This window comes from Triticum dicoccoides, chromosome 6A (assembly GCF_002162155.2).
Source record: "Triticum dicoccoides isolate Atlit2015 ecotype Zavitan chromosome 6A, WEW_v2.0, whole genome shotgun sequence".
In the NCBI taxonomy this organism is placed as follows: Eukaryota; Viridiplantae; Streptophyta; class Magnoliopsida; order Poales; family Poaceae; genus Triticum; species Triticum dicoccoides.
The window spans coordinates 21568010-21576814 of record NC_041390.1 but is presented as its reverse complement, the minus strand read 5'-3'; positions in this window follow the sequence as shown (position 1 = coordinate 21576814).

Sequence of the window (8805 nt, the reverse complement as noted above, 5' to 3'; positions counted from 1 at the left end):
AGACTCCAGTCGGAAAACATCCATGGCAACTTCGTCGTTCACCGGAGAATTGACGGGGTCAAGGTTTGGCTCCAGTCGGCTGGTTTCCTCTTCCAAATTTTGACAAAATTCTGCAAGGGTGATCACTAAGTCAAGGGGATAGTCGAATGGAAGAAGCCACAGTTGGAAATATTTACCAAACCTGGAGGTTTACCTTCAAGCATAAGAAACAGCTTCTTGGCAAGACCACTCAGGAAGGCTTCCAGTTCAGTTTTCTTCTCAGTCAATTTGCTGACTTGGTCGGTCAAGGCAGCTTTGTCAGTTCTCAGTCGACTGACTTCCTTGTTGGCAATCCCAAGAGCAGTTTTCAGATTGGTATTGTCTTGTTCGAGCTTGGAGACTGAAGCTAACTTCTCGTCAACAAGCTTGATCTTCTCAGCTAGCTCAAGGTCTTTCTTCTGCTGGGCCTCCCTTACCTTGCCTGCAAGTTACAGCAAGATCAGGTGCTGAAACAAGCAAGGGGAAAAGCAGTCGTCAGGGTCTCACCAAACATACCTTCGGTCTCCTCCTTTGCCTTTGTCAGCTTCTCCTGAACCAGCTTCAAGCTCAGCTCGACTTGAGTATGTTTTTGTTCCAGCTCTGAGTAGCGAGCCACAAGATCACAGGAGTTCTGCGAAGAACCAATCGACTAAACGTCAAATGTAACTCACTTCCGAGTGAAAAAGGGAAAAACACACGTTTCTAAGACTACAGCCGAATACAAGCATTCGACCGTAGTCTCGGGGACTACACCCAGTGGGTGCACTCAGCGTGCCCCCACTAATCCTGTTGAAGACAAAGTCGACCAGTCGACCTCAAAAAAAAAACAGTGTGCGAGACGCATTCTCTAAGACTGTGATCAACTGCAAGCAGTCGACCACAGTCTCGGGGACTACACCCAGTGGGTGCACTCAGCGTGCCCCCACCGGTTTGCGAAATCCAGTCGACCAGTCGACTGACAGAAAGATTGACATCATAAAGCCTAAGGCCGACTGCCAGCAGTCGACCTTAGCCTTGGGGACTACACCCAGCGGGTGCACTCAGCGTGCCCCCGCTAACACGGAGTTTATTCGACACACCCAGTGGGTGACTAATATAAATTCCGGAAAAGAAAAGTTTTTGGTAGCATATCCAACAGAACAAACAGCGGTCGACTGACCTGGACATTGCTTTGGAGGGCAGAACTGGCGTCATAAGCTGCCTGGCTCGCGTCCCGGATGGTCTTCAGCTGCTCCATCATGAGTCCCGCCTGGCGTATCGCCTCCTTCGCTGCGCCATCTTGGTCCTCCGGGACGTGGTGCGTCATGAAGAGGGAAGGCTGCTGAGCACTCGTCAGTGGATTCGCGAAGGTCACCGTGTGTCGAGTGGTGTTCTCTTCCTCCACAGTCAGAATTTCAGGCGCCGGCACATCCTGAGGCACCTTACTGGCGGACGCTTTCCGACTCCTCCTGTGCTTCAGCGGCTCTTCATCCTCATCATCATCAGGAAGATCGATAACAGTGTTGGGTGGAGCTGCGGAGAAGGATCAGGATCAGAGATCGCGAGTCAGTCGACTAAGAATGGTATTAAGAACACAGTACCTGGATTCGAAGTTGCTGCATCCTCCATCTCGTGGTCATCGGCCCGGGCCGAGGTCTCAGAAGTAGCAGCACTGCAACTCCAAAGGATCAGTCGACTAACCTCAGCGTCGACCAGAGATAAAGTTCGCACAGAATAAGAAAATATGAGCAACACAATTACCCTGATATGGTGGGGATGGACACCTTCATCTTCGGCAGGAGCTTGGTCGGCTTCGATGAGGCTGCCCTGGGCTGCTTCGGCGCCTTTTCAGTCGGCGCCGGAGAGGTGGTCCGAGGGCGCTTGGTCGACTGAGTGGCGGTCGCAACCCCCTTACCACGTTCGGTCGAAGGGTCGTGGACAAGCTTCGACCGCCTTTCTGAGCGCGGTGGAACGACCTCCTCCTCCTCTTCTTCCTCGTCCTCAATGTCATCTTCATCACCTTCATCATCATCATCGTCGTCATCATCCCCTGCAGCATCCGAGTCCCATTCCTCCTCTTCCTGGCTCTCGCCCCCACTCGCCTCGCCCCCGCTCGCCTCGCCTTCCTCAGTCGAAGCTTGTGCCCCATTGGGCATCGAGTACAACTCGGTGAAGGCCTAGCAGATGCCCAAACAAGGATCAGTCGACCAGTCGGCAGGGTTAGCAGAAATGAATACGACAAGGACACAATGGAAAGCAGAGCAAGTGTACCTTGTTTGGGTCGCTGTTGTGGTCGAGTGGAGGAATCCTTCTGGCTCCACGCGGGTTGTCCCTGTTTCCGGTAACGGCTACCATCCATCTTTCCAGAGTGGCATCATCGACTTCTTCTGGATGGACCCTAGTCTCGTCTTCGGGCCCACAGTACAACCACATGCAGTGGCTCCGGAATTGAAGGGGTTGGATGCGACGCCTGAGGAAGACCTCCAGAAGATCCATGCCCGTCACCCCCTCCCGAACCAACTGCACCACGCGCTCCATCAACATCTTCACGTCGGCTTTCTCCTCCGGAATCAGCTTCAGAGGGGAGGGCTTGTTCACTCGGTCCATGGTAAACGGAGGGAGTCCACTCGACTGCCCTGGCGTCGACTGGACCTGACAGTAGAACCAAGTCGACTGCCAGCCTCTGACGGACTCGGGAAAGGACATGGGCGGGAAGGTGCTATTATTCCTCACCTGAATCCCCAGGCCCCCACACATCTGGACGACTCGGGTCTTCTCATCACCTGGGCTCGCCTTCTTCACGGTCTGAGAGCGACACGTGAAGATACGTTTGAACAAACCCCAGTGCGGTCGACAGCCCAAGAAACCCTCACACATGGACACAAACGCAGCAAGATAGGCAATGGAGTTTGGGGTAAAGTGGTGGAGCTGCGCTCCAAAGAAATTCAAGAAGCCACGGAAGAAAATGCTTGGCGGCAAGGAAAACCCACGATCAACATGAGTGGCCAGAAGCACACACTCACCCTCTTCTGGCTGTGGCTGCCACTCCTTCCCCGGCAACCTCGCAGCTCCGTGAGGGATCAAGCCCTCGTTGGCCATGTCGAGGAGGTCCTTCTCCGTGATGGTCGACTGGATCCAGTCTCCTTGGACCCAGCCTTTCGGCAGGCGGGATCTGGACGAGGACCCTCTGCGGCTGGTGGATCTCCCCTTCGCCTTCTCCGATGCCGACGCCTTCTTGGCACGCTCCAGCGCCGCCGCCTTCTCCTTGGCCATGGTCGCCGGTGAGATGCACGAAGGGAAGTGGTGCGGGGGCGAGAGCGAGCACGCTGAGCAGGGAGGAAGGAAGCAGAGGGAGAGAGGGAGAATGCTGAGGCGCAACACAGAAATCCTCGCCGGGCACATTTATAAGGTCCCTTCCGAGTGGCTGACATGTGGGCCCGGTCGATCTAATCATATCTGGGAGCAGTTATGAGGACTGGATACGTGGCGAAAAAGGCGGTGCGGAGATCGAGGCGTCTATGCCCCGTCCCATCCGAACGCCGCGGTCTGCCCCGCTTCGCGCGCGCCCCCAAATTTCGCACCCCGCGGAATCCGCGAGCAACAAATCAGTCTGTCAGACGCGGTGTTTCCGGCGATCCGTCGCTCGGAGATCGTCGAAGCTCGAAAGATCACTCGACGCAAAAATAGAATGGATCGAGTCGACCGAAGACAAATTGCTCCCTGTCAACGAAGATATTCTTTGATCCAGAACAGCGCACAACTAGAGCGCAAAGGTTAATCGGAAACGACATCAACTCCTTCTTCACTCGAAGCCTCAATCCATTCGGGGGCTAATGATGGGGTTATGTACCTAGGGTAGGGTCATGGACCTGTTCCAAGTAACTTACCCTAGGACATCCCTAGAAGAGGTCGCCTTCCAGTCGACCAACGAGGATTCACTCGACTGGCCTGAAGGACTCGACCACGAAGACTCACTCGACCACCAGGAGGTCAAGAGGCACTCTGCACCGCAACGGCCTGTAATTAAGTAGACTTTATGATAGTAAAGGCACTTTATGTGGGGCGTTACCAGTAACGCCCCAGACTTAACTCACCTTAAACCCTCTCCTACGTGGGCTGGCTGGGGTCCTGGCGCACTCTATATAAGCCACCCCCCTCCACAGGCAGAAGGGTTCGGCACCTTGTAATCCATGCATTGATAATCCACTCGACCGCCTCCGGGCTCCGAGACGTAGGGCTGTTACTTCTTCCGAGAAGGGCCTGAACTCGTACATCCCTTGTGCTTACAACCTCTCCATAGCTAGGACCTTGCCTCTCCATACCTACCCCCCACTCTACTGTCAGGCTTAGAACCACGACAACATTTAAAATGCAACAGTATGAATTATGGATATCATACTGGCTGTAAAAAAGTTCGTTATGCAGACAATAATAACATTAAGTATACACATGTATTTATAGGCTTCGTGATTGGCCAGAGTGTATCCATTTTCCCTTTATGTTGCTCAAACTGGCATTATTGGTCTGAATGGATCCTTCCTCACATTGTGGCCACTATACATCTTTGTGAAATTTATGTTTTCTACTAAGCGATGGACGTATGGATAAAGTATGTATATATTTGATCCATACAGCGCTGGTCCTAGAGTTTTGGAGGCCCCGGGGCGAACTCAAATGAATGGGCCCAGTGACAGCACTGGAGGAAAAAATTGATTCCATACATTGATTAAAAAAATTATTGCAAAGCTATAATAAACAACGGTAATTTTCCTTGGTAAATAACACTCCAAGTCATAAATAATAATTTCATACTTTAGGTGTAAATCAAACATCATAGAAGTCAGAGAGCATAACAAAAAAGAAATGACATACTAGCGAACCTCCAAGCCTTCAGTAATCATGAGAAATGGCTCCGTGCATTTTTTGATGCAAAATCATTAAATGAAAACGTCAAGATAAATGTAGTCCGTTTCAAACACAAGATTTTGTTCCCTTGTAGGCCTTTTTCAATCAGAATATCTCTTGATTTATTTGTTGGGTTTCGTAGTAATTTCAAAAAAATTCCTACGCACACGCAAGATCATGTGATGCATAGCAACGAGAGGAGAGAGTGTTGTCTACGTACCCAACGCAGACCGACTGCGGAAGCGCTGACACGACGTAGAGGAAGTAGTCGTACGTCTTCACGATCCAACCGATCAAGCACCGAAACTACGGCACCTCCGAGTTCGAGCACACGTTCAGCTCGATGACGATTCCTGGACTCCGATCCAGCAAAGTGTCGGGGAAGAGTTCCGTCAGCACGACGGCGTGGTGACGATCTTGATGAACTACAGCAGCAGGGCTTCGCCTAAACTCCGCTACAGTATTATCGAGGAATATGGTGGCAGGGGGCACCGCACACGGCTAAGGAATAGATCACGTGGATCAACTTGTGTGTCTAGAGGTGCCCCCTGCCTCCGTATATAAAGGAGCCAAGGGGGAGGGGTGCGGCCAGCCCTATGGAGGCGCAGGAGGAGTCCTACTCCTACCGGGAGTAGGACTCCCCCCCCCCCCCAATCCTATTCCAAATAGGATTCCCAAGGGGGAAAGAGAGAGAGAGGTGGCCGGTCACCTCTCCTAGTCCTAGTTGGACTAGGGGAGGGGGGAGGCGCGCAGCCCACCATGGGCAGCCCCTTTCACTTTTCCACTAAAGCCCAATAAGGCCCATATGGCTCCCGGGGGGTTTCGGTAACCTCCCGGTAATCCGGTAAAATCCCGATTTCACCCGGAACACTTCCGATATCCAAACATAGGCTTCCAATATATCAATCTTTACGTCTCGACCATTTCGAGACTCCTCGTCATGTCCGTGATCACATCCGGGACTCCGAACAACCTTCGGTACATCAAAATGCATAAACTCATAATATCACTGTCATCGTAACCTTAAGCGTGCGGACCCTACAGGTTCGAGAACGATGTAGACATGACCGAGACACGTCTCCGGTCAATAACCAATAGCGGGACCTGGATGCCCATATTGGCTCCTACATATTCTACGAAGATCTTTATCGGTCAGACCGCATAACAACATACGTTGTTCCCTTTGTCATCGGTATGTTACTTGCCCGAGATTCGATCGTCGGTATCCAATACCTAGTTCAATCTCGTTACCGGCAAGTCTCTTTACTCGTTCTGTAATACATCATCTCGCAACTAACTCATTAGTTGCAATGCTTGCAAGGCTTATGTGATGTGCATTACCGAGAGGGCCCAGAGATACCTCTCCGACAATCGGAGTGACAAATCCTAATCTCGAAATACGCCAACCCAACATATACCTTTGGAGACACCTGTAATGCTCCTTTATAATCACCCAGTTACGTTGTGACGTTTGGTAGCACCCAAAGTGTTTCTCCGGTAAATGGGAGTTGCATAATCTCATAGTCATAGGAACATGTATAAGTCATGAAGAAAAGCAATAGCAACATACTAAACGATCGGGTGCTAAGCTAATGGAATGGGTCATGTCAATCAGATCATTCAACTAATGATGTGACCTCGTTAATCAAATAACAACTCCTTTGTCTATGGTTAGGAAACATAACCATCTTTGATTAACGAGCTAGTCTAGTAGAGGCATACTAGTGACACTCTGTTTGTCTATGTATTCACACATGTATTATGTTTCCGGTTAATAAAATTCTAGCATGAATAATAAACATTTATCATGATATAAGGAAATAAATAATAACTTTATTATTGCCTCTAGGGCATATTTCCTTCATTATTGTCAAGAGTGTCCTAGTTTCTAGGGTCATAGATATCAAAAGGAGAAGATCCTTGTTCATCTACACTTGCAGGATTCTCACGGCCACTCAAATATTTAGGAGTCTCATATGGGCATTGTGTCCCTCAATTGTGGTCTCATTCTTAGCAGGTTGTTGTTTTTCAGCACCATTGACATCTAATTCCTCAAAATTGTCAGTAGTGTCATTCCTCATAAAAATTTATGCATAGCTCCCTTCTGATTTCCAATAAACTTGTCTGTTCTTTTCCTCTTTATTCTTTTCTCGAAACCAGATACATGTTTTTAGGCAGCATGTTTGGAAGAAATAAGGAGTGAAGGTACCTGAAGGCTGCTGTAAATCAGTGACAATCTGTATTCTTCAGGCTGCAGCTATCCAAATTCAATCAAGGAATCAAGAAGTCCAGGACCAAGCCGGCAACAACATACGATCCAACCCTACTCCAAGGCCACTACTGTTGTAAAAACAAGAATATAAATTAATAAGTGGATTAAGATTGAGGGCTCAGATAAATTCATCAGATTTACCTTTGTCTCCTGCTGTTCCTCGTGAACGTGCCCTATGCGGCAGCCGGTGTCGCAGATCTGTGGGAGACGAACAGGCGAGAAAAACGAACCGACGTTGTAGACTGAGGAGGAACAGAGTCGCTGGCCTTGTGCCCCCCCCCCCCTTTTTTTTTGAGCAACTGGCCTTGTGCCCCTGGGGAAATATCTAATACTCCCACCTAGGGATGGAAATTGGTAGCGGATAATCCGAAATATCCGATATTCGTATTTGAGAAAATGCCTATTCGTATCCGAAACATCCGCATCCGAACCAAAATGAAAATGGAAATTATCCATATCCGAATTTATTAAATAAATAAAAAATAAAATATGATACGAGATTTTGAGACAAATATGGATATGGAAGTGGATATATCCGTATCCGAATAAGATTATGGGAGGTAATTTTCAAAATTCTAGACCCAATATTCCAATTATCCAACATAAAAGCCAAATAAGTGGTCAAATTTTACTCTTTATATGATTAAACTTATAAATTATTATGCATTACAATAGTATTTATTCATAAACCTATTTATCATTGACTTATTGTATGCCACAAGTTGATTATTTCAGGTCACATAGCTATCGACTAATTTACTTAAGCAATATGTTGATATTATTCGTATCCGTTCCGAATCAAGAAAATATCTGATACGTATCCGTATTCGAATAATATCCGAGCCGCATCCGTATCCGATAACATCCGTATTCGGATTCGTATTCGTTTTGAAAATATGAAAATGGAAGTGGCAAGAGCACTGTCCGATCCGCATCCGATCCGTTTCCACCCCTACTCCCACCCCAAGGGTGCTCCCGATCCTGGCCATGCATGTACCAGTACACACATCGTACCGTCAGTTGATATTTGACGCGTACCAACCAAGCGAAGCCCATTCTTTCGGCTTTCATCCAATCCGGTTTTGGGAAGGTTTTAGATCCTTCCCTGAACCGTTTGCCTTTTTATTTTCTCTTTTTCTTCTTCACTTTTTCATCCTTTTTTGCAAACTTCCTTTTCTAATCCGCGAACATTTTTTGTTGATCAGATTTAATTTTTGTTCATTCGATTTAGAAAACGTTCATCAAATTCAGAATTTGTTCGCCGAATTAAAAAATGTGCATCAAATATGAAATTTGTTCATCGATTTTCAAAAAATGTTCATAAAATTCAAATTTTGTTCATCGAACTAAAAAATTCTTCATTAATTTATTTTAAAAAAGGTTCTAGAATACAAACTTTGTCCATCAAGTTCGCAAAATGTTCATCGGATTCAAAATTTGTTGATCAAATACCAAATAATGTTCATCATTATTGAAATATGCTCATAAAAATTATTCATCAAAATAAAAAATGTTCATTCTTTTGAAATCATGAACATTTTTTAATTCAAGAATTGTTTTTGAATTCGGTGAACATTTTTTTTGAATCTGCGAATGTTTTATGGAAATCAGATTTTATTCAAAATCTAAAA